This window comes from Bubalus kerabau, chromosome 3 (assembly GCF_029407905.1).
Source record: "Bubalus kerabau isolate K-KA32 ecotype Philippines breed swamp buffalo chromosome 3, PCC_UOA_SB_1v2, whole genome shotgun sequence".
Classification (NCBI taxonomy): Eukaryota; Metazoa; Chordata; class Mammalia; order Artiodactyla; family Bovidae; genus Bubalus; species Bubalus kerabau.
The window spans coordinates 186,938,655-186,964,077 of NC_073626.1; the positions used below are offsets into that span (position 1 = coordinate 186,938,655).

The following is a 25,423-nucleotide window of genomic DNA, read 5'->3' on the forward strand; positions in this document are numbered from 1 at the left end:
GCCCCAAATTACTTAGCCATCAAGGAGAAACAGGCACCAAGTCAAGCTGGGAGGCGCTTCCTTCTGGACACTGGCTGGAGAGAGAAGTGCCTTCCCTCCCTACACTGCCCCCCGCCATCAACATCAGTACCTGTAGTCTCCTCCCTGGGACCGTCAACAGGAAACTCAGGGCTTCCCTGCACCCTGTGTATGCATCATGACGGCTGTTACGTGGCTTCCTTCTTGATCCAAATGAAAAAATCAACAGAGAAACAAGAACCAACAGTTTCTTTTCCTTATACATTTCCTTAACCTACATTTATTAGCAATTATTAAGTAGAAAGCACTAAGGATAAATTTCTTTTCTCTTGGAGTATGTAGTGCTTATTTTCAAAAAGTGGGTAGTGGATACACAGTGGTTACATTTCAGCTACAGTGTTATGTAGATTTGGGGGTAAAACAGGTTAAACAGGATTGAGAATACTGGTTACCTACTAGTGGTGTGTCCCTTCCTTGGACAACTTATATACCCTCTCTAGGCAACAGCTTCTTTGTACTGAAAATAGGAATACTAACAGTGCCTACCTCTAACTGGGGAAGAAGAGCAAGGATGAAACAACATAACATGTGTAAAAAGCCTGGAAGAACAGTGCACTGCACACAGTAATTATAAATGTATTCTTCTCCCACAAAAAGCATTTCAAGAACAAATACTTACTGAGCACTGAAGGACAAGAACACTGGGTCCAAAATCAAAAAATGGGCCAAAGAACTAAACAGACATTTCGCCAAAGAAGACATACAGATGGCTAACAAACACATGAAAAGATGCTCAACATCACTCATTATCAGAGAAATGCAAATCAAAACCACAATGAGGTACCATCTCACGCCGGTCAGAAGGGCTGCTATGAAAAAGTCTACTAACAATAAATGCTGGAGAGGGTGAGGAGAAAAAGGAACTCTCTTATACTGTTGGTGGGAATGCAAACTAGTACAGCCACTATGGAGAACAGTGTGGAGATTCTTTAAAAAACTGGAAATAGAACTGCCATCAGTTCTTTTCAGTTCAGTTCTTCAGTCGTGTCCAATTCTCTGCAACCCCATGAATCACAGCATGCCAGGCCTCCCTGTCTATCACCAACTCCCAAAGTTCACTCAAACTCACATCCATCGAGTCGGTGATGCCATCCAGCCATCTCATCCTCTGTCGTCCCCTTCTCCTCCTGCCCCCAATCCTTCCCAGCATCAGTCTTTTCCAATGAGTCAACTCTTCGCATGAGGTGGCCAAAATACTGGAGTTTCAGCTTTAGCATCATTCCTTCCAAAGAACACCCAGGACTGATCTCCTTTAGAATGGACGGGTTGGCTCTCCTTGCAGTCCAAGGGACTCTCAAGAGTCTTCTCCAACACCACAGTTCAAAAGCATCAATTCTTTGGCACTCAGCTTTCTTCACAGTCCAACTCTCACATCCATACATGACCACTGGAAAAACCATAGCCTTGACTAGACGAACCTTTGTTGGCAAAGTAATGTCTCTGCTTTTGAATATGCTATCTAGGTTGGTCATAACTTTCCTTCCAAGGAGTAAGCATCTTTTAATTTCATGGCTGCAGTCACCATCTGCAGTGATTTTGGAGCCAAAAAAAATAAAGTCTGACACTGTTTCCACTGTTTCCCCATCTATTTCCCATGAAGTGATGGGATTAGATGCCATGATCTTCGTTTTCTGAATGTTTAGCTTTAAGCCAACTTTTTCACTCTCCTCTTTCACTTTCATCAATTATGACCCAGCAATCCCACACATGGAGGAAACCATAATTGAAAGAGACACATGTACCCCAATGTTCACTGCAGCACTGTTTAGAACATCCAGGACATGGAAGCAACCTAGATGCCCACTGACAGATGAATGGATAAGAAAGCTGTGGTACATATACACAATGGAATATTACTCAGTTATTAAAAAGAATGCATTTGAATCAGTTCTAATGAGGTGGATGAAACTTGAGCCTATTATACAGAGCAAAGTAAGCTAGAAAGAAAAACACCAATACAGTATATTAACACATATATGGGATTTAGAAAGATGGTAACGATGACCCTATATATGAGACAGCAAAAGAGACACAGATGTATAGAACAGTCTTTTGGACTCCGTGGGAGAAGGCAAGGGTGGGATGATCTGAGAGAATAGCACTGAAACATGGATATTACCATATGTGAAACAGATCGCCAGTCCAGGTTTGATGCATGAGACAGGGTGCTCAGGGCCAGTGCACTGGGATGACCCTAAGGATGGGATGGGGAGGTACGTGGGAGGGGGGGTTCAGGATGGGGACACACGTACACCCATGGCTGATTCACGTCAATGTATAAAAAAACCACCACAATATTGTAAACTAATTAGTCTCCAATTAAAATAAATAATAAATAAATAAACTTGGCAAAAACTAAAAATAAAAAGAATGCTGGGTTCAACAAGAATAAGAAATAAGACAGTCTCTTCCCTGGCAAGCTTGGGCTCAGGAAGGAGTAACAAGTTAGGTATCCAGAAAACTGAATAAAAGCGAATCTTGTCTTTCAGAGAGGGAGAGTGCTGCCAGTCCACAGGAAGGCGGGGACACGTGTAGCTGAGAAGCTGCTGTTGTTTTTTTAATCTTCAAGAAGGAGGTGGCATTTCAGTTGCCTTAAATGGTAGACTTTCAACAGCCAGAGCTGAGGCAGGGGGACACACCCCCCACCCAGTGGCTGCAGAAAAGCAGGGCTCGAGCAGGGAAACGGGGGAGGGCGGCCACGCGGAAGCTCAAGGCGGGCCACTGGGAGCAGGAGACAAGGCTGGAGAGGGACGGAGCCTCTGAAGCACCAGGAGGTGGGCCAAGGAGTCTGCACAGCACTTAATCCAACAGGCTGGGCTTCCCTGAAGAGTTTTTTAAAAGGCAAAACACGACTGACACTATGCTTTAGGAAGAGTCATCCGACTAAGGTGCGCAGGATTACTTGGAAAGGAAGAGACATTTTGTTGGCAAAATTTACAGGATTTAACAACTGATTAAGTGTGTGTATGTGTATCTGGGGTTTTGGGGGGGTGCAGTGGGGAAGGCTGTCAAAGAAAATGCAGAGAACTTCTACCTGGATAATTATAAAAACATTGGTGATATTTAAAAATTATCAAATAACCTTTTAATACAAAATTCCCTTAATAAAGCTAGAATATAACTTGATTTATACAAATGCAATATCGACAATGTTTTCATGAACACCAAACCATATCAAATAAAGTGAAGAGTATTCGCTAAGCACTTAGATGTCACGATTCAATTATCTCATTTAACCTTCACATTTAACAAGCTTCTCTTATTAGCCCCATTTTACAGACTTGGAAACTGAGACACAGATTGGTGAAGTAACGTGCCTCGGGTCACGTGTCTGGGACTGGAACCCAGACCATCCAACTCCAGAGACCTGGTCTTCAGTTGCCACGTTCCTCTGCCACCAGTGTGGCCTCCTCAGAGGCATGAAAACCATTATAATCATCATGACTTACCAAAGGAAGCGAAACAACCTTCCAAAATTCATCCGAGCCAACATTCTGTGTCGGCTTTTCCTTCACGACACAAACTGAGCACCCACTGTGTGCCAGCCACTATACTAGGCCCCGGAAATCAGTTTCCACTCTAAGTTCACGGTCTAGCGTTAGAATCAACCGATAATTAGAAACTCAAAGTACAAGGTACAACGAGGAAACAGGAAGTGCTGTTTCTGCTCAGCATGGAATACACAAAGGGGAGACGGGTGTTGAGGAGACCAAAGTATGTAGGGTCATATTTTTCATGCAGATGGCGGAGAAGAGAGAATCTGAAGTCTGGACCTAGCCAGAGGCACTGAGAAAGGCACCCAAGCCACCTGGAGGGTTAGAGAAGGGAGTGGGAGAGAAGGCGACAAGACAAAGACTTCAAGGAGCTCCTGGTTGCCAAACGACCATGCATGAGGTAGGAGATACAGCAAGACAGTCTTTGACAGCAAACTAAGGATCTTGAATATAAAGAAAGCTGAGAGCCGAAGAATTGATGCTTTTGAACTGTGACGTTGGAGAAGACTCTTGAGAGTCCCTTGGACTGCAAGGAGATCCAACCAGTCCATCTTAAAGGAAATCAGTCCTGAATATTCACTGGGAGGACTCATGCTGAAGCTGAGACTCCAGTCCTTTGGCCACCTGATGTGAAGAACTGACTCATTTGAAAAGACCCTGATGCTGGGAAAGACTGAAGGCGGGAGGAGAAGGGGAGGACAGAGGATGAAATGGTTGGATGGCATCACCAACTCAATGGACATGAGTCTGAGTAAACTCCGGGAGTTGGTGATGGACAGGGAGGCCTGGCGGGCTGCAGTCCGTGGGGTCACACAGAGTCGGACACGACTGAGCGACTGAACTGGAGTGAAGGATCTTGGTCTCTATTACAAGCCACAGAGAAGCAATGACAGAAACTAAGCAGGGAAACAACACATCAGATGTGTACTTCATAGCAGCCCACTCATAGCAATGAGGACAGATTTGAAAAAGCCCCATCAAAGACAGAGACAGTAACCCAGGCGGGAGCTAGGTCCAGACTTCAGATTCTCTCTTCTCTGCCATCCGCCTGAAAACTGTGATCTTACATACTTTGGTCTCTCCTCAACAGCCCTCTCTCCTTTGTGTATTCCATGCTTAGCAGAAATGAAAGAGACAGTACTAAAGGTAAGCAGGACAGGTTAAAGCAGGACTCTGACCAGGACTTAGGAACTTCTGAGAAGTGGGAGTGACCACACTTAATGATGATTCTTAGCTAAGGAATCCTTAGCTAAGTCATGGACAGAGATACACAGAGATGGAAACGGGGGTCAAATGTTTTTAAACATACCAACGATTTTGCATTTAACATATTGTTGGTGCCAATGGTGAGTACTATCCCAGATCAGCATTCACAACAGTGCGGGAATGACTTGCCTGAATTCGGGGGTCTTCCATGAGCAAACACCTTCTTTGCTGTTCAATCTGGTTCTCTCAGGGTGGCCAAGACTATGAGGTTTAGGAAGCAGCACCCAGCTGACTTTCTGTTGCAGTAGTATTCTACACCTGACGTGAAGAGCTGACTCACTGGGAAAGACCCTGATGCTGGCAAAGACTGACGGCAAGAGGAGAAGGGGATGACAGTGGATGAGATGGTTGGATGGCATCACCCACTCGATGGACATGAGTTTGAGGAAGCTCCAGGAGATAGTGAAAGACAGGGAAGCCTGGTGTGCTGCAGTCCATGGGGTTGCAAAGAGTCGGACATGACTCGGTGACTGAACAACAACACCCATCTTTCTTAAAGACATCAGTAATCTTCAAAACTCCATAAATAAATCTCTCCAAATCACTGGACTTGCATACATTAAGAAATAAAAGTTTTAGTTTTCATATACTGAGTGAAGAAGAAAAGTCTTCCAAAAGATATGAGCTGAAATAAAATGAAGTTCAAGTTGCAGTTGAACAGGGGAAAAACGTTGGGGTTTTTTTCAATGGTCACAGCCAATCTCCTCTGGGAAAGCTTATGATTAGTAGCATTTATTCTAATGCCAGGACAAGTGAGATTAGAGCGGCAACGTACTGCGTTTTTACTTCTAATTAGAGAGGGATATTGTGAGCTCAGATACAGGCTTATGCGGAAATGGTTAAAACAAAAATTCCTACAACTCGTTAACTTCAATTTAGTCACCTGAAATGATGCCAAGAAACTAGCAACTTTCTTAGGACTACTTTCCTAGTAAAAAGTGAATTATGCTGCTCAAATCATATGCTTCAGTTAACCATTTAAAATCTATCTATCAAACAGGAATTTTGAGTACTTTATATGTGCAGGTTCTGACAACCAGAAACATTTGTTCTAACTCATAAACATTTGCCAAAGTAAAGTAGACCTACAAATCCATCAACAATTATGTCAGTGTTGCAATAATTACAAACTATCCGAAGCAACCTAATACAGGTTTAGGTTGGATAAAGAAAATTGAAGTAAAAAGTGATGAGATGCATTTCAATTCCTCCCACATACACTGCTAACTATTAACAGAAAGCTTTAAAATTCTACCTGAAGATACACAGTTGGAGCAACTTGATGGAGGGCTCTCACTTTAGACGAGCACCTGGGCCACACTGTGACCCCCGCCCGCCTGCCCTCGCCCCCAGACACAGCTCACTCCCCGTCATCCATTAAGACCGACCATATTTTCATATCCCATATTCTTCTCCATTTCTTTCTAACTTGTACCCCCCCTTTTAAAACATGCAACGCTTCGTGGATCTGTGCCATCCTTACTCAGGGGCCATGCTAATCTTCTCTGCATCATTAGTGAATGTGCTGCCAAAATGATTACACTCTTTTTTCCTTTATTTGTTTCTTTATTTATCCTTTATTTCTTATTTCTATTCCGCTATCTAAAAAGCACTTCACTTTCTCAGGACTTCCCCGGTGGTCCAGTGGTTAAGAATCCGCCTGGTGACACAGGGGCTGCGGGTTCACTTGATGGTCAGGGGAACAAAGATCCCACATGTCCTGGACGTGCACAGCTAAGCCCGGGCGCCACCGCTATCGAGCACGCGCCCTAGAGTCCAGGAGCCGCAACTGCGGAGGCCCTGGCGCCCTAGAACCCCCGCTCCCCGACAAGAGGAGCCCCTGCGATGAGAGGCCGGGGCACCGCCACAGGGAAAAAGCCCTCACAGCAACAAAGGTCCAGCACAGTCAAAAATAAATAAATAAAAATTAAATAAAAAACAACACTAGACCAAATGAACTCCTAAAGTTCCTACCAGCTCTAATAATCGACAGTTCTGTAAGTCTATGGACTTACTGAAATTATTCAAGTGGGGCCAACCAAGGAAAGCCAACAATGGTATATCACATCCAACAAGAGCAAAGCCCATTAACCTGTCAATCAAGGAGAAACGTCATTGATAGGCACGGTTGCATGGCATCACCAACGCAATGGACATGAGTCTGAGTAGGCTCTGGGAGTTGGTGATGGACAGGGAAGCCTGGCGTGCAGCAGTCCATGGGGTTGCAAAGAGTCAGACACGACTGAGTGACTGAACTGAACTGAATGTAATTTCAAAGTTAGTGAGAAGCTTAGAGAGATTTTCACTTTAAACTACTCTATTAAATACAAAACTAGACTTAACATATTTATTTAAAGATTACTGAATATTCACTGGAAGGACTGATGCTGAAGCTGAAACTCCAACACTTTGGCCACCTGATGCGAAGAGCTGACTCATTTGAAAAGACCTGGATTCTGGGAAAGACTAAAAGTGGGAGGAGAAGGGGACAACAGAGGATGAGATGGTTGGGTGGCATCACCGACTCAATGGACATGAGTTTGAGCCAACTCTGGGAGACAGTGAAGGACTGAGAAGCCTGGCGTGCTGTGGTTCATGGGGTCGCAAAGAGTCAGAGGCACGACTGGGCAACTGAACAACAAATTCAAAATCCTCAACTACAGGAACCAACTCAGCTCAGTAAATAATGTTTTGAACAGAAACTGTTCTCATTGTTTCTTTGCTTACATTATGATTCCCTGGAGGAGGGCATGGCAACCCACTCCAGTATTCTTGCCTGCAGAATCCCAACCACAGAAGCCTGGCAGGCTATGGTCCATAGGGTCACAGAGACACGACCGAAGCAACTTAGCATAACTACAACAGTTAATGATTCTCCGCACCAAGCGTCATTATTACTCCCAAGAGGGGATCTGTATTAAGTTTACTGCTTATCATCCCATTTGTATAAGCGGGATCATTTATCGCACAAGATGTTCTACAATTTACGCCTCTCACTTTATGATTATCAGGACACCTTTCTGTGACAGTACATGTCTGTTTAAGACTTTTCATGAACTGTAACATATATACATAAAGCTGCGCAATTAAATGTGCCACTCAATGAATTTTCATAGACTAAACACACCCATGTTACCAGAACCAGAGCAAGAAACAAAGGATACCCAACACCCCCAGAAGTCTGCCTTGGGCTCTCCTAGTCAAAACTTTCCATCTGAGGATAACCAGATTCTGATTTCTCAAAGCACAGTGTAGTTTTGCATGGTTTTAAACCTACATAAACAGAGTCGCAGAGCATGTGCTTTGGCCCACCACTGGCTATGGATAGATACAGTCTGTTCTTATCACTGCTGTATAGTATTGAATTACATCGTGTCACAATTTGCTGACCCATTCTGTTGCTGGGCATTTGGGTAGCTTCCAGTGGGCGCTATTATGCCTAGTTAAGTTCTACGAACGTTCTAGTACAAGTTACTTGGTGAACACATGTACGCACGCCTGCCGGGCACACACGGAGGCACGGAGCTGCTCTGTCATGAGATGCGCACAGAGTCCGCGTTAGGAGACACTGCCAGCTTCCCAGTGTTCACACTGATTCATGCTCCCACAAGCTGAGTCTGAAGGTTCTGGTTGCTTATATCTGCACAAACACTGGCTATATTTCATCTTTTTGCTTTCATTTCACTTTTCTTTTTTGGTTCTAAATAACTTTTTGGTGTATAATTTATGTGGAATAAACTGCATCCTTTTAAAGTGTAAAACTCAATGAGTTTGGAAGCTGCACACGCGCGCGTGCGCGCACACACACACATACACACACACACACACACACACACACACGGGAAACTGCCACCACAATCAGGAAACCGAGTACTGTTACCACCCCCGTTCCCTTGTGACCCTCTGCCGTCCAGCCTTCTCTCTACCCTTTCCTCTTATCTACTTTGTCATTACAGACTGGCTTGTATCTTCTAGAATTTTATATAGAAATTCATGCAATACATACTCTTTTGTCTGACTTCACTCAACATAATGATTTTGAAATGTACATATGTTGTTGTATACATGGTTTTGTATGTATGTTCCTTTTTATTAGTGACTAGTCCATTCTATGGATGGTTCACATTTGCTAATCCATTCACCTGTTGATGGAGATCTGGGTTCTTTCCATTTGGGGGTATGATGAATAAAGCTGCTATGAACATTCATATACAAGACTTTTTGTGAACTTGTTTTCATTTCTCCTGAGTAAATAAATACCCAGGAGTAGAATGAGTGGATGGTATGTTTAACTTTATAAGAAACTACCAGTTTTACAGAATGACTTTGCCATTACACCTTCCCATCAATAGTACACAAGAATTCCAGTTGCTCCATACCTTAGTCAACCCTTAATGTTATCAGTTTTTTAAACTATTTTAATCGGTATATAGTGGTATCTCATTATGATTTTAATCTGTACATCCCCACACCATTAATGTTAATTTCTTCTCATTTTTTTTTTGCCATTAGTATAACTTATTTTGTGAAGAATCTTTTCAAACATTTTACCAATTTTCTTAACTGAATTATCTCCTTACTGCTATGATGAAATTTAACAATTCTTTTTTTATTCCGGAAACAAGCAACGTTTTTGTTCTCTTAATGGTGTCTTTCAAAGAGCAAGTTTAAACTTTTGATCAGTCAGCATATAATTTTTTCTTTGTGATTTTGCTTTCTGTGATCTAAGAAAATTTTTTTGAATTCAAGGTCACAAAAATTTTTCTCCTATGCTTTCTTTTAGAATTATCTAATTTTAGCTTTGTGATCTTTGAGTTAATTTTTATGTATGATAATGAGGTATATTTTTCCCTGTACATGGATACACAGTTACTCTAGCACAATCTGTTGAAAAGATTTTACTTTCCCCATTAAACTGCCTTGGCATCTTTGTCAAGAATGAAATTGACTGGCTTCCCTGGTGGCTCAGTGGTGAAGAATCCGCCAGTCCAGGAAGATTCCACGTGCCCTGGAGCACCTAAGCCCACGCGCCATAACTAGAGAAAGCCCGTGTGCAGCAACAAAGACCCAGCACGACCGAAAGTAAATAACAATGAACGCCCTGCACACTTAGGGGTCTACTCCTAGACGCCAGCTGACCCCGCTGGTTTCCAAGTGCATCCCTCCCTCCGACACCACAGCGTCCAGTTTACTGAAGATTCACAGTAAGTCCTAACATCAGGTAACATTAGTCTTCCAACTGTTTCTCTTTTAAAAATCACTTTGGCAACTTCCCCGGCTATCCAGTGGTTAAGACTCCACATGTTCTCTGCAGGGGGCACAGGTTCAATCCCTGATCTCCCATGCTACCTGGCATGGCCAAAAATAAAAAACCTCTTTGCTTTGTTTTGGGTTGTTTACATTTTCATATGGATTTTTTTAATGAACCTCTCAATTTCTACAAGTACCTCTGAGCATTATTTTTGTTGCTGGAACAAGAGATAAATAAGCTTCCTCACTGAACTGCTCGGAGAGTAGAAACAGGAGAGTATGACAGTGGGCCAAGTCTGATGGCATAACAGGCACTCAGTTAGTGTCAGCTTCCTCTCTTCTCCCCTCTCTTGGCCTTTAAATAAACAGGACCCAATCTAGTAATGCCCTAACATTTCACTAGTGGGTCAATGGCCATGGTAAAATTATTACCACACCAAACGACTTTTGTAAGTAAATATTTGTATTTTTACTTGGATTCGATACTGAAATGCACTTGCCAGAAAAAGCAATTCAGCATATTTACTAATAAACTGTTTCAGGCCACATTTTAGGAAAGCATAAAACCACAGCCAGAACAAAAATTCAAATCTGTTTTCAAGTTCCATATAGGGCCTAATTACATTATTCTACAAAACTAACAGAAAATCCTCCTCTAGCAAGATCACCGCGTTCCATTGTTCACAATCCTGCCGCAAGTGGAAAAAGGATTCCTGCTTCCAAACATTGTTTAGAAATACATGTAACAAACAAAATATGACTACTAATTCAACAATTAACACGTACTAATTTGAAACCAAACCTATAAACAATCAGAAGCCTTTGAAGTATTTCAGTTTAGCCTAACTGATATCACTCCATGACATGGAGAGGGATCAGTCTGCAAACACAGGCTACCAAAGGGCACTTTCTGGTGGGCCACCAACACTTCGTGGTAACCCACATTTATCAGATGAACTGATACTTAAAGAAAAACAATAATTTGCTTTCTTTTTCCATGACTATCCAATTGCTTCTTTCAGTATATTTTTTAACATTAAAATGGTCTTAAACAATCAACTTAACTACACTTTTACTTGATTATCAGATGAACACACAAAACTGCTGATTAATTCTAAGGTAGCTCAGCTGCTAAACCATTTACTGTCCTAAATACTTTCTTAGCATGGAAGGAACAAGGCGAAAACCTTTCTTTTCATGAAGATGAATCATGACACAGCAGTAACTTCCATCTCTGTTGACTGAGCTGCATACAACCAGAGGCAAATCTAAGACATACCAGGAATAAATTAACTGCACAATGTTACTTGGGCTCGCTCCCCTCCGGCCTCTCCTGATTGTCAACCGCAGCTCCGTTCTCCACTTACACGGGTCTGACATCAGCCCTGGCGACTCCGGCTCGTGAACCGCCACATCAGGTTCTGTAAACATTGCCGCCGCCGTCGCCTGTCTCACTCCACTCCTCCTGCCCTCGTCTTGGATCTGAGCTCCTCTAACCTCTCATCACGTCGCTTCTGACATGACTTTGCAATAGTGTACTAACCCATCCCTGCCCTCTCTCTGGCCCTTCCCAACTCATCCTCCTCGTGCTACTGCAGGGCTCTTTCTGAAATCAAACGTTCAACATTTTCTACAGAAACAGAAAACCCATCCTAAAATTCATATGGAATCTCAAGGGACCCTGAATAGCCAAAATAATCTTGAAAAAGAACAAACCAGGAGACATAATTTCGGATTTCAAAACTTACTACAAAGCTGTGTTGTGTTGTACTTAGACACTCAGTCGTGTCCAACTCTTGCGACCCGGTGGGCTGCAGCCCGCAAGGCTCCTCTGTCCATGGGGATTCTCCAGGCAAGAATACTGGAGTGGGTTGCCATGCCCTCCTCCAGGGGATCTTCCCAACCCAGGGATCGAACCCAGGCATCCTGCATTGCAGGCAGATTCTTTACCGTCTGAGCCATCAGAGAAGCCCAAGCATACTGGAGTGGGTAGCCTATCCTTTCTCCAGGGGAAATTCCTGACCCAGGATTTGACCTGGGGTCTCCTGCATTGCAGGTGGATTCTTTACCAGCTGAGCTACCAGGGAAGCCCTACTACAAAGCTACAGTTATAAGAGCAGCACAGTACTGGCCCTAGAAGTCCAGTGGTTAGGATTTAGCACTTTCCCTGATGGGCCTGGGTTCAACCTCTGGTCGAGGAACTAAGATCCCACAAGTCAAACAGCACAGTAAAAACAAAACAAAACAACCAACCAACCCAGTGTAGTACTGGCATACAGACACATTAATGGACTAGAAAGCCTAGAGATAAACCCCTGCGTGTATGGCCAAGGTTTCCCAGGTGACCCCGTGGTAAAAGAATCCGTCTGTCTACAATGCAGGAGATTCAGGAGACGTGGGTTTGATCCCTGGGTCAGGAAGACGCCCTGAGCAGGAAATGGGAACCCATTCCAGTATACCTGCCTGGAAAATTCCATGGACAGAGAAGCCTGAAGGGCTACAGATCACAACAAGAACATAAATGGTCAAATGATTTTTGACAAGGGTGCCAAAACCATTCAGTGAGGAAAAACCTGTCTTTTCAACACACGGTCCTGGGAAAACTGGATATCCGCAAAAAATACACAGGACAAAGGTGTCACAACACTGCATGCGGCGATGATTTCTTGGATATGAAACCATAGAAAAAAAATATATAAATACACTGGTCTGTGCCTCCAGTTTCTGGCAGAGAGCACCTAAATTGCTCAGAACTTCCTGGGTGATAGACACGTCTTTTCCTATAATGAGGCAACTCTTGATGGGCTCCTGCATAGCTTCAAGATGAGGGCTGACCACCAGAAAGTGCAGGCCACCCTTGGAATTTTCAGCCCCACCCCTCAGCCTCCAAGAAGGGGAGAGGGGTTGCAGACTGAGTTAACGATTAATCATGGCTCCGTGATGAAGCGTCTGAAAAACCCGAAAAGTATGGGGTTCTAAAAGCTTCCAGGATGGTGAATACATCTAGGAGGGAGGCACACCCAACTCGACAGCAACAGAAATGCCTGCGCGCGGGGCCCTTCGGGACCTCTCTCCACCTGGCTGTGCATCCCCGTTCTTCAGTATCCTTGGTAATAAGCTGGTAACCTAGCGCCGGTGGTTTAGCTGCTCAGTCGTGTCCGACTCTTGTGACCCCGTGGACTGTAGCCCTCCAGGCTCCTCTGTCCATGGCATTTTCCAGGCAAGAATACTGGAGTGGGTTGCCATTTCCTTCTCCAGGGGAGCTTCCTGACCCAGGAATCAAACCCGGTCTCCTGCATTGCAGGCAGATTTTTTACCACCTGAGTTATGAGGGAAGCCTAGTAAGTAAACAGTTTTCCCGAGTTCTGTGAGCCACTCTTAACAAGTTATTGATGACTAGGAGGGAAGCACAGGAACCTCTGATTCACAGCCGGTCAAAAGCACCGGCAACAATCCGGACTTGTGACTGGCATCTGAAGCGAGACTCTCAGGGGACGTAAGCCTTGAGCCCGGAGGCTCTGTGAGGTCTTGTTAGTGTCAAAACTGAACTGTGTTATGGAACACCCAGCTAGTGTCAGAGAACAGCCTGGTGTGGAATACCCTACAGCCGACATTAGAAGAACCGTGAGTACGAGAGTAGAGGAGAAATAGAGGGGTTTTTTTGCTGCTCAGACACCAAAAGCAGTCAACAAAAACTGACAAACTGGACATCATAAAAACTTTTAAATTTTGTATACCAAAGGTAAGAGCAGAGCCAAAAGGCATCCCACATACACAGGAGAAAATATGTGCCAATCATAGATCTGATGAGGGATTAATATAAGAATATACAGAGAAATCCTAAATGCAGTAACAACAATTCAAAGATGGACAAAGGACTCCAACAGACATTTCTCTAAAGATACACAAGTGGCCAATAACCATATGAAAAGATGCACTCATCATCACTAATTATTAGAGAAACGCAAATCCAAGTTACAATAAGACACTACACTAAACTGAGCATGATGGCTACTATAAAATTTTTAAGGAAAACAAGTATCGCTGAGGATGTGAAGAGACCGGGACTCATGGCAGTGTTGCTAAGAATATAAAATGGTACAGTCACTGTGGAAAATAGAATGGCCGATCCTCAAACAATTCAAAACAGAACCGCCACTGCTGCTCAGTCACTGAGTTGTGTCCGACACTTTGAGACCTCAGGGACTTCTCTGTCTGCGACTATCTCAAGTTTGCTCAGATTCATGTTCACTGAGTTGGTGACGCTATCCAACCATCTCACCCTCTGCTGTCCCTTTCTTCTTTTGCCTTCCATCTTTCCCAGCATGAGGGTCTTTTCCAATGAAACAGCTCTTTGCATCAGGTGGCCAAAGAACTGGAGCTTCAGCTTCAGCATCAGCCCTTCTAACAAATATTCAGGATTGATTTCCTTTACTAAATGACTGGTTGGATCTCCTTGCAGTCCAAGGGACTCTCAAGAGTCTTGTCCAACATCACAGTACAAAAGCATCAATTCTTTGGTGCTCAGCCTTCTTTATGGTTCAATTCTCATATTCATATATGTCTGCTGGAAAAACCATAGCTGTGACCAAACGGACCTTTGTAGGCAAAGTGATGTCTCTGCTTTTTAATATGCTGTCTACGTTTGTCATTGCTTTCCTTCCAAGGAGCAAGGGTCTTTTAATTTCGTGGCTGCAATCATCATCTGCAGTGATTCTGGAGCCCAAGAAAATAAAATCTACCACTGTTTCCATTTTTTTTTCCCCTATCTATTTGCCATGAAGTGATGGAACTGAATTCCATGATCTTAGTTTTCTGAATATTGAGCTTTAAGCCAGCTTTTTCACTCTTTTCTCTCACCCTCATTAGGAGGCTCTTTAGTTCCTCTTTCTGCCTTTAGAGTGGTATCATCTGCATATCTGAGGTTATTGATACTTCCCCGGCAATCTTGATTTCAGCTTGTGATTCATCCAGCCTCGCATTTCACATGATGTACGCTGTATAGAAGTTAAATAAGCAGGGTCACAATACACAGCCTTGTCATTCTCCTTTCCCAATTTAGAATCAGACAGTTGTTCTATGTCTGGTTCTAACTGTTGCTTCTTGACCTGCATACAGGTTTTTCAGGAGACAAGCAAGGTGGTTTGGTACTCCCATCTCTAAAAAGTTTCCAGTTTGTTGTGATCCACATAGTCAAAGGCTTTAGCATAGTCAATGAAGTAGATGTTTTTCTGGAACTTCCTTGCTTTCTCCACGATCCAACAAATGTTGGCAATTTGATCTCTGGTTTCTCTGCCTCTTCAAAACCCAATTTGTACATGTGGAAGTTCTTGGTTCATGTACTGCTGAATCCTATCTTGGATGGATTTTGAGCATAACCTTGCTAGCATGTGAAATGAGTATGACTGTACACTAGTTTGAACATCCTTTGGCACCGCCCTTCTTTGGGACTGGAATGAAAACTGACCTTTTCCAGTCCTGTGGCCACTGCTGAGCTTTCCAAATTGGCTGGCATGTTGAGTGCAGCACTTTAAAGTGAAAGTGTGAGTCACTCAGTCGTGTCCAACTCTTTGCAACCCCATGGACTGTAGCCTGCCAGGCTCCTCTCTTTCCATGGAATTCTCCCGGCAAGAATACTGAGAGGGTAGAAGACATTCCCTTCTCCAAGGGATTTTCCTAACCCAGGGATTGAACCTGGGTCTCTCACACTGCAGGCAGATTCTTTACCATTTGAGCCACCAGGGAAGCCCTTAACGAAATAAGCCAATCTCAAAAAGACAAATACTGTAGGATTCTAGTTACACGAGGTAGTTAAGAGTAGTCAAGATCACAGAGACAGAAAATAGAGTGGTGGGTGCCAGGGGCTGGGCCTGAGAGTGGAGAGCTACTGCTAACTGGGCGGAGTTCCAGTTTCACAAGATGAAGCGTCATGGAGACAGATGACGGTGTCGGCTGCACAGCGCTGTGAGCGTACTTAACACCATCTAAGGGTACACTTAAAGAGGCTTCAGATGGTAAGCTCCACGTTTTTTCTTTAAATTAAAATTAAAAGTTTTTTATTGAAGGACAGTTGATATACAATGTTGTGTTAGTTTCAGGTGTGCAGCAAAGTGATTCCATTGTAGACACGTGTGTGTGTTCAGATTCTTTTCCATTACAGTTATTACAAGACACTGAATATACTTCCCTGCGCCACACAGTAGGATCTCGCTGCTTATACTGTATATAGTGATACGTATATATGTTAATCTCGAACTCCTAATTTACCTGTCCCATTCGACGGTAAATCTCATTATATGCATTTTGTCCCAATAAAAAAATTAGGGGAACACACCTCACAACATTACGAAGATTAAATGAGATAATGTTTCCAGCTGACCACAGTGTGTGGCGCACACTAAGCGCCCAATACATGGCCACTATCATCAGCCCCGCGAGGAGCCAGAGTCTCTCTCCTCTGGGGCTCTTCCTAGACAGTTTCTGAGGCCTGAAACACAGACCTCCACCCCTTCCGCCCACTGAACACCTACACAGTCTGTAAGACTGAACTCCCATGTCACAACCTGCTTTTCATTTTCCTCAGGAAGGGTGGGACTTTCCACCGTTTGGGGACATATACATTAATAATTACTATTATGTATATAAACTGAAATACCGATTGTCAGACTTCATGCCACCCGCAGTGTTCACACTCAGAGCAAATGTGTTCACTATTTTAAGTTACGATTGCTACCCTTCATTCAATGCCTGCAGCAAGTATTTACCAAGTACAGGTAACGTACCAACCGCTCTGCAAAGGCTACCTCACTTTATCCCTACTGTAACAACTGCCGCTTTATAACTGAGAAAACTAAGGCACAGAGAGGTCCTCAATGGTACTTTTATTTCTAATGCAAAAAAATCAAGAAAAAGAAAAGGAAAAGTATGTGAAGGTTATCACAGTCCATTAAAGGGAATACATTCTAGGGGCTGCTTATAAATGTCCACGGCTCGCATTTTTCCTTATACTTAACACACCCGGCCTCCAAGGCCAGCCTTTTTCAGGAAAGTCAGGGTGCTGGGAAACCCCTTTCACAGGCAAGATGTCTCTTTCCTCTCTTTCAGATTTCCCAGCCCACATGTGGACTAGGTACTAGATATTCCTTACTCTGGTCTCACAGTGGGGTGGCGGGGGAACCACAGCCAACGCGACAGCTTTTCAAGGCAGGTTAAGAATTCCGCAGGCCTCCAAATGGGCTTCCCTGGTGCCTCAGATGGTAAAGAATCTGCCCGTAATGCAGAAGACCCAGGTTCAATCCCTGGGTCAGGAAGATCCTCTGGAGGAGGAAATGGCAACCCACTCCAGTATTCTTGCCTGGGAAATTCCATGGACAGAGAAGCCTGGCCTCCAAATGCATCATGAAGTGCCAGAAGACTTTCCTCAGAGATTCCCCCAGCGAATCTGGGGCCCTGGCCCCTGTCACACGGACATCAACGTGGTCACGAGGTCACGGTCTGCCAGCGCAGGCCTTCTGCGCTCAACAGTGAGCTGTAACAGGACTCTGAGGGCAATGACAACGCTTCCATGACTTACACTTTCAGGGCTTAGAAATTCTCAACTTGCAAGGAAGGACCTCCATAAGTCTCACAACCCTGATTCTTCTCATCTCCTGGAATCTCACTTTCACTGGGAAAGAGAAAATAGACCCTCCTGTCCAGTCCAGAGTGACAAGCACAAGGTGAGGGCGTCAGCCCCGTGCCAGAACTGCTAAGACTCTGATGTGAGCACTATGCATGCCTGCCAGTCTCACCAGCAGAACGGGTATCTACTCATGAGGGCGCACACAAGACTTAACTACTCAGAATGTACAAAAAAACCAAACGGCGCAGCCCGTGAGCCAAGTGCGGAAGAAAACCGGAGCATTCAATAAACCTGATAAAACTTAAATCCATAAAATTAGCAAAAACTATTAATGATGCATTCACATAAAACTAACGGAACATGCTATTCATAAAATGTAATATTCTTCACTCCCTTTTCATTTCCTGCAATAAGGCTCTGGCACTACCACTTAAACCAACACCACCCTCTCCTTGTTTAAATAAAGAAGTGCTCTCTGGTTTACGTTTCTGCATTGACTAGTCCCAAATATTTCTAATACTACTTCATTATTACTGACACTAATTTACATGCCCATATGAAATTTAAAAAGTTGGTAAAAGTTCCAAGAGTACAAGCACATGTGATCAAAGTGTGAACTGGCAGAAATTCATATGAAATCGACTTTACTTGGACTTTTAAAATTTAAGAGCTGATTCATTCAGTTAATAAACATACTGGGAAGCAAGTATGGGCAGAGAATAGAGTCTACAAAATTTTCAGCAATCTATGTCATTAATTTAACAATCATTATTGTATGTCTCCTGTATGCCAGGGGCTGGGGGTCAACAGTGAACAAAACAGTCTGACTCTCATGAAGCTTACATTCTAGGGTAGGGGGACAATCAAGTAAAGAAACAGACTGCAAATTTCAGATGGTGATATGAGCTATTAAAAATTAGTGATGCGATGGATAAACTAGACAGTGCATATGGGTGGCGGCAGCAGGAGTAAGAATGGAGGCCAAAGGGAAAGGTAAAGGTGAGCGGGAGCGAGGGAAAGAAAGGAGTGGGAAAGAAGATAGAAACAGGTGTGCCACGAGCGATGCCTGCCGCGCCGGGTACAGGCAGGCGTGCGCTTTGCTTCTCTGATTCAACAGGCTCCATACACCAGGTCAAACCGTATTAGAAATCTTCTACCCCACACACTCCTATTACACGCAAATAAACAGGTATTTTAAATCCAGAATACAAGAGAAATAAAATTGCTTTCCCTATGATAGGAAAGGGAGGGGGTATTTATAAAAAACAGTAGCTCTTACTATAGGACAATTTATATGAGAACATCACTCAAGCTTCAGAGTAAATCCCTGAAGAACAGTTTTCTTAAAAAACCTGTGCCTAAAGTACGATCAGTGCAAAGAAATAGAGGAAAACAACAGAATGGGAAAGACTAGAGATCTCTTCAAGAACATTAAGAGATACCAAGGGAACAAATTCATCCAAAGATGGGCTCGATAAAGGACAGAAATGGTATGGACCTAACAGAAGCTGAAGATACTAAGAAGAGATGGCAAGAATGCACAGAAGAACTGTACAAAAAAGATCTTCACGACCCAGATAACCATGATGGCGTGATCACTCACCTGGAGCCAGACATCCTGGAATGTGAAGTCAAGTGGGCCTTAGGAAGCATCACTAGGAACAAAGCTAGTGGAGGTGATGGAATTCCAGTGGAGCTATTTCAAATCCTGAAAGATGATGCTGTGAAAGTGCTGCACTCAATATGCCAGCAAATTTGGAAAACTCAGCAGTGGCCACAGGACTGGAAAAGGTCAGTTTTCATTCCAATCCCAAAGAAAGGCAATGCCAAAGAATGCTCAAACTACTGCACAATTGCACTCATCTCACACGCTAGTAAGGTAATGCTAATAAAATAATGCTAGTAAAGTAATACTCAATATTCTCCAAGCCAGACTTCAGCAATATGTGAACCGTGAACTTCCTGATGTTCAAGGTGGTTTTAGAAAAGGCAGAGAAACCAGAGATCAAATTGCCAACATCCGCTGGATCATCGAAAAAGCAAGAGAGTTCCAGAAAAACATCTATTTCTGCTTTATTGACTATGTCAAAGCCTTTGACTGTGTGGATCACAATAAACTGTGGAAAATTCTGAAAGAGATGGGAATACCAGACCACCTGACCTGCCTCTTGAGAAATCTGTATGCAGGTCAGGAAGCAACAGTTAGAACTGGACATGGAACAACAGACTGGTTCCAAATAGGAAAAGAAGTACGTCAAGGCTGTATATTGTCACCCTGCTTATTTAACTTATATGCAGAGTATATCATGAGAAATGGACTAGAAGAAGCACAACCTGGAATCAAGATTGCCGGGAGAAATAGCAATAACCTCAGATATGCAGATGACACCACCCTTATGGCAGAAAGTGAAGAGGAAGTAAGAAGCCTCTTGATGAAAGTGAAAGTGGCGAGTGAAAAAGTTGGCTTAAAGCTCAACATTCAGAAAACGAAGATCATGGCATCCGGTCCCATCACTTCATGGGAAATAGATGGGGAAACAGTGGAAACAGTGTCAGACTTTATTTTGGGGGGCTCCAAAATCACTGTTGATGGTGACTGCAGCCATGAAATTAAAAGATGCTTACTCCTTGGAAGGAAAGTTGTGACCAACCTAGATAGCATATTCAAAAGCAGAGACATTACTTTGCTAACAAAGGTTCGTCTAGTCAAGGCTATGGTTTTTCCTGTGGTTATGTATGGATGTGAGAGTTGGACTGTGAAGAAAACTGAGCGCCGAAATTGATGCTTTTGAACTGTGGTGTTGGAGAAGACTCTTGAGGGTCCCTTGGACTGCAAGGAGATCCAACCAGTCCATTCTGAAGGAGATCAGCCCTGGGATTTCTCTGGAAGGAATGATGCTAAAGCTGAAACTCCAGTACTTTGGCCACCTCATGCGAAGAGTTGACTCATTGGAAAAGACTCTGATGCTGGGAGGGATTGGGGGCAGGAGGAGAAGGGGACAACAGAGGATGAGATGGCTGGATGGCATCACTGACTCGATGGACATGAGTCTGAGTGAACTTCGGGAGTTGGTGATGGACAGGGAGGCCTGGCGTGCTGCGATTCATGGGGTCGCAAAGAGTCAGACACGACTGAGCGACTGAACTGAAAGTACATGCTTACGAGAGCTCTTTAACTCAGCTGTACAATATCTAGGCTACACATGAGCAATGGAAAGTCATTTTTCACTCTGCTGCTGCTATGTCACTTCAGTCATGTCCGACTCTGTGCGACCCCATAGACAGCAGCCCACCAGGCTCCCGTGTCCCTGGGATTCTCCCGGCAAGAACACTGGAGTGGGTTACCATTGCCTTCTCCAATGCATGAAAGTGAAAAGTGAAAGTGAAGTTGCTCAGTCCTGTCCAACTCCTAGCGACCCCATGGACTGCAGGGGCTGGGGGTCAACAGTGAACAAAACAGTCTGACTCTCATGAAGCTTACATTCTAGGGTAGGGGGACAATCAAGTAAAGAAACAGACTGCAAATTTCAGATGGTGATATGAGCTATTAAAAATTAGTGAAGCCCAGGCTCCTCCGTCCATGGGATTCTCCAGGCAAGAGTACTGGAGTAGGGTGTCATTACCTTCTCCGATTTTTCACTCTACCCTGTGTAAACAGCTGGTGGGAACCTGCGGCACAGCACAGGGAGCTCGCTGGGGGCTCTGTGGGGACCCGGCGGTGGGGCTGGGGGAGGGAGGGGCAGGAGGGCGGGGATACAAGCACACGTACAGCTGATTCGCTTCGCTGTAAAGCAGACACGAATACAACACAGTAAAGCAATTATACTCCAAATAAAAACAGATAAAAGCAACAACAGTTCATGGCAAAAATAATAATAATAATAATAATAACAAAACATTCATTTTTCAGCAAACCAGTGGGAAAAGACTGAAAACACTTAGGTAGAAGGAGTCAAACAGAGCAGTGCTCAGCAAGGGAGCTGTCCTTCACCGTGACCTCCCTTCAGTCCCTTTCAAGGCAGAAAATACGAAATTATCCACATGCAGCTGAAAGCCTGCCTTGGCCCTTCTTCCCTACCTACGTCTTCTACCAAAGCTCTATCTTATGGCGTGCTGCCATCCCCTGAGTCTCCATCTCCATTTTGAAGTACCAGAAAAGCAGGCCGCCAAAGAGGTTTCAAGAGTTCTATAATCTCACTGCCTATAGGAATAAGAACTAAAACACTCACGACAGAAGAGCGTTCATCCCCCAGTCTCAACCCTCTTAGACGGAAGCCTCCCAGAATTACACTTCCACTCTGCATTTCTCATATACCCTTACTCGAAGTCCATTACTTAAGGGATAGCTCCTCAAAATCTGAACTCAGCTTCTCCCTCAAAATTAAAAACCTCTTCAAAGGGCTTCCCTGGTGGCTCAGTGGTAAAGGGTCCGCCCGCCAGCGCAGGAGACGTGGGTTGGACCCCTGATCCGGGAAGGCTCCACCTGCCGCAAAGCACCTCAGCGCATGCGCCATAACTACTGCGCCTGCGCTCTAGAGCCTGAGCCCACGTGCCGAAACTGACACCCGCACGCCCTAGAGCCTGGCTCAGCAGGAGGAACCACTGCAGGAGACCCGCACACGGCAGCTAGAGAGCAGCCCCTGCTCACCGCAACTAGGGAGAAGCCCACGTAGCAATAAACACCCTGCGCAGCCAAAAACACATAAGTAAAATCTTTTAAAAAAAAAAAAAAAGAAGAAACCCTCCTCTCAACCTCATCATTCTCAAACAAATCCAACCACGTAAGAAGAAAAACCACCAAAATTATGAGCTTTTCTTCTCCCTCCAGTCTGTCTCCTGCCACCTCACACGGTCGGTTACTAAGACCCAGATGTAACTGAGTGGAATGAGGTGCACATGCACCCCTCCTGCTTTACTTCCAATTTCTGATCAATGACATCAACCAAGTTCTAACCTTGGAGTCATCCTTATTATAAGAAACAGAATGTGACAAAGTTAACCCAGTTGGAGAGAAGATAAAGAAAACAGCATTTATTAAGTTCCTGGTGTGCGCCTGGCGCTGTGATGGCCCAGGAGGTGGGTATTACTATCTCCATCCCATAAATGGAGGGAAAAGTTTGTCAAGTTTCTCAAACACACCCACTCCTTTCTGGTCTAACAGTTCAGACTTTTCACTTCACATTCGCAGCCTTCTCTACTCCTGATTTGTTCTGTATAATAAAACACTGCCAGAATAATCATAGCAAAATTCCATTCACATCACATCAGTTCCCTGTTAAGAGCAGTGAAATGCCTTCTGCTTCTCTGCTTGCCCACTGGCTGGCCCGCAGCTCAGCATGTATGTGTTAACTAGCTCACAGTCCCCCACCAGCCTCACCTTACTGAGCCCTGGGAGCAGAAAGTAACAGATTTTAAAGACAGAGGTGGTGAATATGCAGAATGCATGTGAAAAAGCCAAAGGCAACTCAGAACACTTCAAGAAAAAGTAGAATCTCCCTAAGATATTTCACAATTCTGACTCCACTCAAGCCAGCCTTCTTTAGGGAGGAGTGGGTGCTAAAATCGGAACACCAGGGTGCTAACCCCAGCTCCTCACTTCTAGCCACTTATCCTCTCCGTGCCTCAGTTTCCTCCTCCATAAAAGTTTAACCAGCCTTTGCTCAAGTTCTTCCACTCTCCCTAACTATCCAAGTTATTATCCAAAGCTCTGCTAAAGGCCCATTTCTCCCAACCTACCACTGCACTTACCTGATTCATAACAACAGCTCTACAGCAAAGAATTGGAATAACTCATTTTAATCTTCATCTGTAATTACATATCACCATGCTTCACTTGGGCTTCCCTTGTGGCTCAGCTGGTAAAGGATCTGCCTGCAATGCGGGAGACCTGGGTTCGATCCCTGGGTTGGGAAGATCCCCTTGAGAAGGGAAAGGCTCCCCACTCCAGTATTCTGGCCTGGAGAATTCCACGAACTGTATAGTGCATGGGGTCGCAAAGACTCAGACGCAGCTGAGCATCACTTCGTGCTTCATTTAATTATTCCACCTGCGTGTGCCCCACCCCCACGTCCCACTCATGGATGACACACACTCCTCACCGCCTCGGGTGACCATCAGTGTGTATGCACGCTCAGCCAGGTCAACCCTGTGACCCCGTGGACCGCAGCCCACCAGGCTCCTCTGTCCATGGGATTCTCCAGGCAAGAGTACTGGAGTGGGCTGCCATTTCCTCCTCCAGGGGATCTCCCCAACCCAATGATCAAATCCATGTCTCCTGCGTCTCCTATGTTGGCAGGCAGATTCTCTACCACTGAGCCACCTGAGAAGCCTAATCATCAGTGGCATCATACTAACATCAACAATTATTACTATCACTATTTACTGACTACATAGTTAAGTGCCAGGCATTGTGCAAATATCTTGTATACTTTTCTGTCATTCAACATTCAGCAACCTTTTAGATAAATCTGTCTCTTAATCCCCATTTCACAGTCAAACCTCTACATAAACTCACTCATTTAATCCTCAAAACAACTCTGTACGACAGTAATAATATTATGGCCAATTTACTCAATACAAATTAGGAAGCAGGCACAGAGAGGTTAAATAACTTGCCCCAAATCACACAGCTGGTAAGTGGTGAACTGAAAGCTGTGATAAATTCACTTACTGACTCATTCTCAACATTTTTTATTAAGCATTCCTCTGGGGGCTGAAGCTACAACAGTGAATGAACCAGCAAACATCCCTGCTTACAGTTTTATTTCTTTTCCAATATTTTCATTCAAGAGCACAATCCTAAATCCTCTTAAATACTCTTTAAGATTTTCATACAAAAATATCGAATTCAGGTAATAAAAGTATTGAAGAAAAGCATGGGACGTGAAGCCAAAATACCTGGGTTAAATTCCCAACTTTGCCATTGATTAGGCCCTGATCAATGGGCTTTCCTCATAGGTCAGTTGGTAAAGATTCTGCCTGCAATGCAGAAGACCCGAGTTCAATATCTCTGTCAGGAAAACCCCTGGAGGAGGGCATGGCAACCCATTCCAGTGTTCTTGCCTGGGAAATCCCATGGACAGAGGAGCCTGGTGGGCTACAGTCCATGGGGTCACAAAGAGTCAGACACGACTGAGCAACTAAACCACCACCAGGCCCTGATCAAATTCCTTCACTTATGCTGCACACTGAGCACAGAGTCTGGCACTTAGCAAAAGAGTTCTCCTCTCCCCTCCCAGCACTGACTCCACAGTCTGTGTCGTCACAGAGCACGTGTTAAAAGGCTACACCAGGTGACAAGACGGGCTCAAAAGGGACCACTCGGCCTCTTAACTTTCCAAGTCAATTCTCCTTCCAGATGACCAGCACTAATGTCTCTGCTTTCAGGCCTCAAACTACCATGAGGCTGATAAATCAGGTTCCAAGTCCCAACCAGTCCATCCTAAAGGAAATTGGTCCTGAATATTCATTCACTGGAAGGACTGATGCTGAAGCTGAAACTCCAATACTTTGGCCACCTAATGCAAAGAACTGACTCCTTATTCAGACCCTGATGCTGGGAAAGACTGAAGGCGGGAGAAGGGGACCACAGAGAATGAGATGGTTGGATGGCATCACCAACTCGATGGACATGCGTCTGAGTAAACTCCGGGAGTTGGCAATGGACAAGGAGGCCTGGCATGCTGCAGCCCACGGGGTCGCCAAGAGTCGGACT

General features: G+C 44.3%; 1 protein-coding gene and 1 pseudogene across 1 annotated transcript in view; both read right to left on the minus strand.

Moving 5' to 3' along the window:
- The window catches only part of MICOS10 (mitochondrial contact site and cristae organizing system subunit 10), a 36,706-nt gene that overhangs the window by 10,432 nt on the left and 851 nt on the right, over positions 1-25,423 (minus strand). The gene's annotated exons all lie outside the window — the stretch shown is intronic.
- LOC129648062 (uncharacterized) lies at positions 6,283-6,379 on the minus strand (annotated as a pseudogene).